The sequence below is a fragment of the Ailuropoda melanoleuca genome, chromosome 7, assembly GCF_002007445.2.
Source record: "Ailuropoda melanoleuca isolate Jingjing chromosome 7, ASM200744v2, whole genome shotgun sequence".
Classification (NCBI taxonomy): domain Eukaryota; kingdom Metazoa; phylum Chordata; class Mammalia; order Carnivora; family Ursidae; genus Ailuropoda; species Ailuropoda melanoleuca.
In genome coordinates this window covers 35,585,219-35,593,105 of record NC_048224.1, presented here as the reverse complement: position 1 = coordinate 35,593,105, position 7,887 = coordinate 35,585,219, and positions in this window count along the sequence as shown.

Here is a 7,887-nt window from a genome sequence, read left to right as displayed (position 1 = left end):
TGAACCTTCTGTGAAGAAAGGAGTCTGACTTAGACGTGGGGAAAGCCACAGATCTCACTGATCACCAGCAGGGTGGTACCGTCCTCACCAGTCCCTGTCTCTAGAGCCAAGCGCTCTCCTAGGCATTACTCCCTGGGCCCTCTCTGCCCCTCCTGAGCCCTTCTTCTGTGAAGTCTACAGAAGGTTTCAGATTGAATGGATCTCCCTTATTCTTCTGATTTGCTTGGGGGGCGGGGGAGCAGGGGGACTCTGTACCAAAGTGGGAGCTTGGCGGGAGCTCGGCGCTGTTTGTGGGATGAATCAGAAACAGAATTATTCATCTCCTTGTGACTTTTATGTCCAGCAGTGTTCTGCTGAGTGGGGTCGTCACTTCCCCGAGGGACCCATTCTTTTCCTCCTGAGCACCATTTTCTCTTTTCCCCCTGGGAGACTAACTTTGGTTTCTACAGTTAACAAACTCAGAAGAGTTTGTTTTTAAGAAGGAAAACAACAACAACAAAAAAACCCTCCTCTCCTAGAGGTCTTTGCCAGGCCCTTGTCCGGGTAGAAAGACAGAGGGTCACTCATCCTAACTTTCTGTGCGCTCAGGGTGAGCACATCTAAATTTCCGGGGACTGAGTGATCTTCTCGGCTCTGATAAACAGAAGAAAGCCTGGCCATCCCTGAGCTCCATTCCTTGGCCTAAGAGCCCTTCTTTTAGTTTCTTCCAGTTTCTTTGACCTTTTGGCTCAATATGCAGATGAAGGAAAGGGGCCTAAGGAACAAAGTCTCTCCAGCTGCCCCATGGATTATTCTGGAATTAGTCTGCTGCTGTCAATTTTATTTGGTAATCCCAGCTGGATCTCCAAATTATACCTGTAATTTGGTGCACTCCATGTATTACAGTCTGTCAGAGAAATCCTATAATTATTTTTTAAGTGACAAAGTTTTAAGGAATAGCTAAATAAATGTAGCTAAATTTAGAGCACTGTCTCTTCACAATGGAATGTGGCAGGAGGGAGAGGTATGATCAGTGGCTGGTAGAAGGAGAATTTTGTTACTATCCAAAAGGTGGCAGCAAAAATTACCTCAATTAACTTAACAAGAAGCCCGTCCTCCTCTGCCAGCCCGCCCAGGAGCCCTGGCACACACCTTTTCCCTTTTCTGCCAGAATTCTGTGCCTCCCTCACCAAGCTGTCCCCAGCTCCATCTGCTGCTCCCGTCTGAGGCTGATGCCCAGGCCCCAGTCACGTCCTGCCTTCTCCCTGAGAGCCTCCAGCTCCGTGTTCCAGAAGCATCAGGGTCAGGAGTTCACACCTCAAAGAAATCTCAGCACAGATCATTGTTTAAGGGGGAGGCCAGAGAAATAACAGGGCCTGTTTGTGCCCTGTACAGACTCCATGGAAAATGAGAGAGATTCTCTACAAACCCAAAATGTCAGATCTCTGGAGAAACTTGATACATACCTCATCAATCTATTCATCCAAGCTTTTTGAGAATCTACCCCATGTGGGATATTTGTGAGTGGCTTAGATGCATGAATGGATTAATGAGATGTTTGTTGGCTCTTGCGATGTGCCGCATACCCTTCTAGTTTCTGGGATTACAGCATTGAGCAAACCAGAGGTCCCTGCCTGCAGGCAGCTCACATTTTAACGGGGGTGAGACAATAAACAAGACAAATGGGGAAAATATATGCTTGCTTAGATGGCAGTAAGTGCTGAGGAGAAAGATGAAGCGGGATTCAGGAGACAAGGAGTGACAGAGGGGGCTGTGGCAGTTTTAGACAGAGCAGTCAGCCGGCCTCGTGGAGAAGGCCACTCTGGATGGGGGAACATGGGGAAGGAGCCCTGAAGCACACACGAGGCGCACATTCCAGGCGGAGGGAGTGACGAGTGAAAAGACCCTGTAGTGGGAGATGTTAAGAGGGCTGTTGGAGACATGGCAGGAGTATTATGGGGCTCTGTTTAAGGGGATGAAGAGATGTTGGAGAGAAGAGACGTGGTTCAAAAAATAATTACTATTAATGTTCACTGTTGTTGTTTAGAACAGGGATCCACAAGCGGTGTGTTTTTGCACAGCCCATGAACTCAGAATGGTTTTTATGTTTCTAAATGGTTGGGGGGAATATCAAAAGGAGACTATTTCATGACACATGAAAGCTACATGAAATTCAAAGTCTCGCATACGTAAATAAAGTTTCATTGGCACACAGCCATGTTCATTCATTTATTATCTATGGCTGCTTTTGCATACAATGGCAGAGCTGAGGAGTTGTGACAGGGAATGTATGGACCATAAAGCCTGAAATATCGTCTACCTGGCCCTCTCCTGAAAACAGTCATGGACTCCTGGTCTAGGCAGTAGGTGGGAGTAGATGAACCCTGGCTGTGGGGTCAGGAGCTCCTGATTCCAGGCCTGTGGCCACCTCGTGGTGGTCGTGTGACTTTGGGAAAGTGGTCTATCCACTTGGAAACTTTGTCCTCACTTTTAAGGTGGAGACAAAGCATCACCTTTTAGGATAGTAGTGGGAATTAAATGAAATAAATAACATGAAGCCCATCGCAAGGCCTTGATTTCCATAGGCATCCAAATGATTGTACATAGTAGAACATGAGGATAGGATAGAAGGATGTTGTGTGTCCCCCCAAAGTCATATGCTGAAGCCCTAATCCCCAGTGTGATGGTATTTGTAGGTGGGGACTTTGGAGGCAGAGCTAAATGAGGCATGAGGGTGGGGCCTTGTGGTGGGATTCGTGCCCTAATAACAAGAGACACCAGAGAGCTTGCTAGCTCCCTCTCCCCTCCCACCGTGTGAGGAGGCAGTGACAAGGCAAGCCAGGAAGAGTCCTCACTGGAACCCCACCATGCCTGCACTTTGAGTTTGGGCTTCCCAGCCTCCATAACTGTGAGGAATAAGTCACCCAGTCTATGGTATTATTTTCTGGCAGCCCAAGATGACTAGCACACAGGAGGAGAACAGAGCCGACTTCTTGAGTGTGGATAGAATTTCCACAGGCGGGGAAGGAGGGAAAAGGTCTTCTTGGCAGAGGAACAACATATGTGAAAGCAGGGGTGCTAGGAGTTCGGGGCATGCTTGTGGAACAGAGCATACACTGCACAGTGACAGAGGCAGGAGAAGACGGTAGGATTTGGTGGGGCTGAGGCCAGAGAGGCACATTTGTGAGGGGCCTTGTATCCCACTCTCAAAGTAGGCTGATTTGTTATGTTTTGCCCACTTGATTTGCAAAGTGTCCCTCTCTGCCTCCCTGAAGTCGCCTTGGCACAGGGGGCGTAGAGCCGGCTCATGGGAGTACCACCAGCTTGGTCTTTTTGACCAGAGGTCAGTGGGTAGGTTGTTGGCTCCTTCTCCATGGCTGGAAGCCTGCTAACCCAGAGGTTAATCTGCAGTGAATGAGAAAGACGTGGCCCCAACATCAGGGTAGAGGGGGTTATGAGAAATAAGGAATTTTTAAAGGAAGGAGAGGAAGGAATGCACGGTGCTGAGAAAAAGTATTATCTAATGTAACATGGTCCTTTCAGACTTTTTGCTAAGGATGTTGGAAAGTTTTGGAAGGGCTTTACATGGTGGTTCTGCCTTCCTCCAGCCCCTGGGGAACTGGAGGGGAAGAGGCTGTCGCTGTATTCCATGGAAGAAAGAGTGGTAGCTTTGGCCAGGAACGTGACCGTGGAAATGCGGGGTGACCCACTGAGAAAATGGAGTCTAAGTAGTCCTCAGGGCTTGGCGCTTGGGCATGGAACACAAGGGAAAGGTGGCCGTGTAGACCATGAGCTGACATCTGCTTGTGCTCCTGTGGGGACAATGGCTCGGCTCCCTGGGATGGGGAGAAGGAGAGGATACAGGTGTCTGCGGGGGGGTGGGGGTTGGATGCAATCAGTAGTGCAGATGTTGAGTAGATGACACCTGTGGGGTAATCCAAGTGACGGGGGGCCGGTGTCTGGAGGTATGTGTCTCAGTATGAAGTTCGCGAGAGAGGCAGGGGCTGGAGCTAGGAATCAGGGAGTCATCGCCAAGTGAATGGTAGCTGCCTCCCCGCTGTGACTGAGATCACACAGGGAGGGACTCTGTGTGCCCACGGGCTGCTCCCCATCTGGTGGGATCCCACCTGGCCTTAGGATTAAATCCCGTGTAATAGGCTGCCTTTTCTAAATAAACACACATGCACACAAACAAACAAACAAACGCTTCAGTTCCTGATGACTCAAGTGGCATGTGTCTGGCCCTGATTGTGCAGACAGTTTTATAGGAAGTTGCCAACACAATGAACCATCTGAAGCCTCTAATGAAGCAATTATAGTATGTGGAATGAACAATCAATCAACTGTAAACTCAGCGGTGAGAATTTTATAGAGATCGAGGGTAGATAACAGGCTCACTGCAGTTATGTCCAAGAGTAACTTGATCCCTTATTGGAGATAAGGTTTACATAATAGGGGAAGCTCCCCACCCCTCCCACAACACACACAAAGAAAAAAGTTTCTGTAAAAAGACCCCCCACCCCCACCCATCAGCTCTCAAAAGTGTCCTGGAATCACCAAGAAAATCGTTCACATTTTGGGAAGTTGTGGTTAATAAAGATCTTTTACCCTGCGGCATCTCCAGAGGTAAAGCATTTCAGTATTGCACTCTTCCCATTTGGTTCTTGCATGTAAACCCGCTGTGCTGACAGAGAGGCAGGTCTGCTCTATGGCAGTGTTTGTAGTATGATTCTTTACATTGCTCTGTGGCGGTTCTGAACATGTATTACCTCTAATCCTGTAGAATAGGTATTATTGGGCTTAATTTTTAAAAAGATTTATTTATTTATTTGAGAGAGAAAGACTGAAAGCACGAGCGGGTAGGGGGGTGCAAAGGGAGAAGGAGAGAGAGAACCTCAGGCAGACTCCTCACTGAGTGCAGAGCCTGACGCGGGGCTCCATCTCACAATCCTGAGATCATGGCCTGACCCGAAACCAAGAGTCGGACACTTAACCGACTGAACCACCCAGGTGCCCCTGGGCTTAATTTTTGATGAAGAGAGACTCAAAATTTAAATGATCTGTCCTGTGTCCGCAGAGCCGAGATTTGCCGGACCTGGATAAATCCAGGTGTGTCTGACCGCAGAATGCTCCCCCTTCCCCACGGCCTGCTCCCTTTCCATTGGTCCGAACACCTTGAGTTTCCTCCCCTCTGTTCAAGCCCATTCTCTTTACCGCGGGTGTTAGAAGATGCTCGTTGGAATCACCACCATTGTCCTAGGCTTACCTCCTAAAGCGCTTGTAGGAGAGACTGAAGATTTGAAGACGACAGCCACACCCTCTTCATTAGTCTGTGGTGTGAACACTTCCAAGTATCTTCAGCCTTGTCCCAGGTGACATGGAGGGGCAGCCGCTGCTGGCCACCCTCCTAACAGCCATCCCCTCTTCCCCAGCTTCTTTGCCAGAAGCTCAACTCCCACCACAGAAGCTGCAAGACCAGAAACTCACACCCCCTACGTGTGCACTGAGAGTGGATTTTGGAGCTAGGGAATTGGGGAATTGGAGAGGCAGAGAAGTGAGTGTGTTGGAAAGGAAACGCCTGGATTCCTATCCTGACTTCCACGAGCTGCAGGCAAATGATTCAAACTCTCTGGGGCCTCAGTTTCTTCATCTCTAAAATGGAGGTGACCATACTTATCACAGGAGTGCTCTGAAAACAGAATCAGATCAAGCATATGAACACCCAGCATAGAGCTGGACACAGAGAAGTTAGGAATAAATGGATGTTATTATTTTTATTCCCATTACTAAAGATGAGGCGGCTGTTCATTGAGGTTTATTTACTTTATGTGGTGTAAGGCAGGAGGTTCACACGTGGATCAGGCAGAGGGGCATTAACAGCCTGATTATGAATGTATCTGATGGCCCCCCCACCCAAAAGCAAACCGAAACAACTCCGCAGTTATGTTTGTGTGTGCATACTCATTGTTCATTGACTCTTTATTTGTGGGTATCGGGGAAAAGCATTAGCTCAACCCCAGGTGCCAGACTTTGTCTCAGGAAAGGAATTCCCTTAATTTAGGGAAAACAATGAGATGAATTGTTTAGCCCTTCTTTCAAGAGGCTGACGGTCACTGAAACCCAAGGATATGTGGTTAAATTTGTTTAAAAGCCACACTTTCACAGGGTCTGCGATGGATAAGGGACGTGAAGTTTTTAGAATACTGCTCTAATGAAGTAAGAGTCGGGAGATTCTTGAGAGGTGAATAGTTGGGTATTCTCTAAAGCAGAGATTGTCCAGCTCATGCATGTTGAGAATCACCCAGACCGTGCAGTGAAAATGACGTCACATCAAATGTCTCCACAGTCCGCGGGCGCGCCTCGTTCTCTCATGGTGCTGCCATGCCCTTCGCGTCTGGAGCACCCAGCCCTCCATGAGGTGAGACACCGAAGTTCAAATGTGGGTTTATCTGAGCACATGTGATTCCTGTGTTTGTCGGGACTCGTTAAGTTGTTTATGCGAGAAATCAAAAGCAAACTAGCTTAGACAAGAGAGGATTTATTAGCCAAAGTAGCTGAAAGGGATCTTTTAGCTTATACACCTCTCTCTCTCTCTCGTATTCTTCCCCCATATGTATATACACACACATATTTATTTATATAAAGAGATATATATGTTGGGATGCAGATGCATATATACAAATATACATACACGTCTATATATACATGTACATTTATATATATACACACACACACAGATTCCCGTATATCAGCTCTTCTGTCCTCTAAGTATTTCTGATTATACCCCCTTCTGGGAACAGGGATGATTTACATTTCCTGAACCCCTTGTGATGGGGCGGGATCATATAAAGAGTTCTGGCCAGTGAGTTGTAAGCAGAAGGGATATGTGTCACTTCTGGGCTAGCATTTAATTGGCAGCACAAGACACCCAGTGATCTTTTTTTCCTCTGCTATAGTGACCAACAAAATTTGAATTAGAGCTACTGAGTCCTACGTAAGGGGATTCAAACAGAGCTTTCAGCTGCACAGTGGACCAGTAGTATGCACAAGACATAAACCTTTGCTATTGGCTCCTAAGATTTGGAAGTTGTTACCACAGCGTAGCCTGGCCCATCCTACCTAACACAGAAGGTGTCCAGCAGCTTCATGTTTCTATGGCCAGCTACAGGGCACGGTCTCAGTAGAGAGCAACCCCTTTTTTCTCAGTGCCCTCATAGCCAATCTTATAGAGACCCTTCTTCAAAAAAATTTTTTTATTTAAATTCAATTTAATTAACATATACTGTATTATTAGTTTCAGGGGTAGAATTTAGTGATTCATCAGTTGCATACAACACCCAGTGCTCATTACTTCAAGTGCCCTCCTTAATGCCCATCACCCAGTTACCCCATATTCCCACCCTCTCCCCTCCAGCAACCCTCAGTTTGTTTCTTATAGTTAAAAGACTCTTATGATTTGTCTCCCTCTCTGTTTTCATCTTATTTTATTTTTCCTTCCCTTCCCCTATGTTCATCTGTTTTGTTTCTTAACATCCAAGACAGTGAATTTCCTGACTTTAGAAATGATGTCATATCTTCCTTAGTGACCACAGAACTCAGTACAGCACTTGGCCCTTTCATGGGAGCTCAGCAATAGTAGGGTGAATAAAAAAGGCTATTTAAGGAAAGACAGGGCAAGAATGAAGAGTACATTTCATTTCTTCTGCCACTGGGAGATCAAACATCAAATAGTGTGGAATATATTGACATAAAACCTTGCAGGATAGACAGAAAAATGTTTAATTCTCTTTCTCCCCAGAAAACCCTTTAACAAATGCAACCAAACACCTGGGAACAAGAGACCTGCCACCGCATCATCCATTTGATTTCAAAATGGAAACCCTAGACAGATTCCCTCGCCTGCAATTA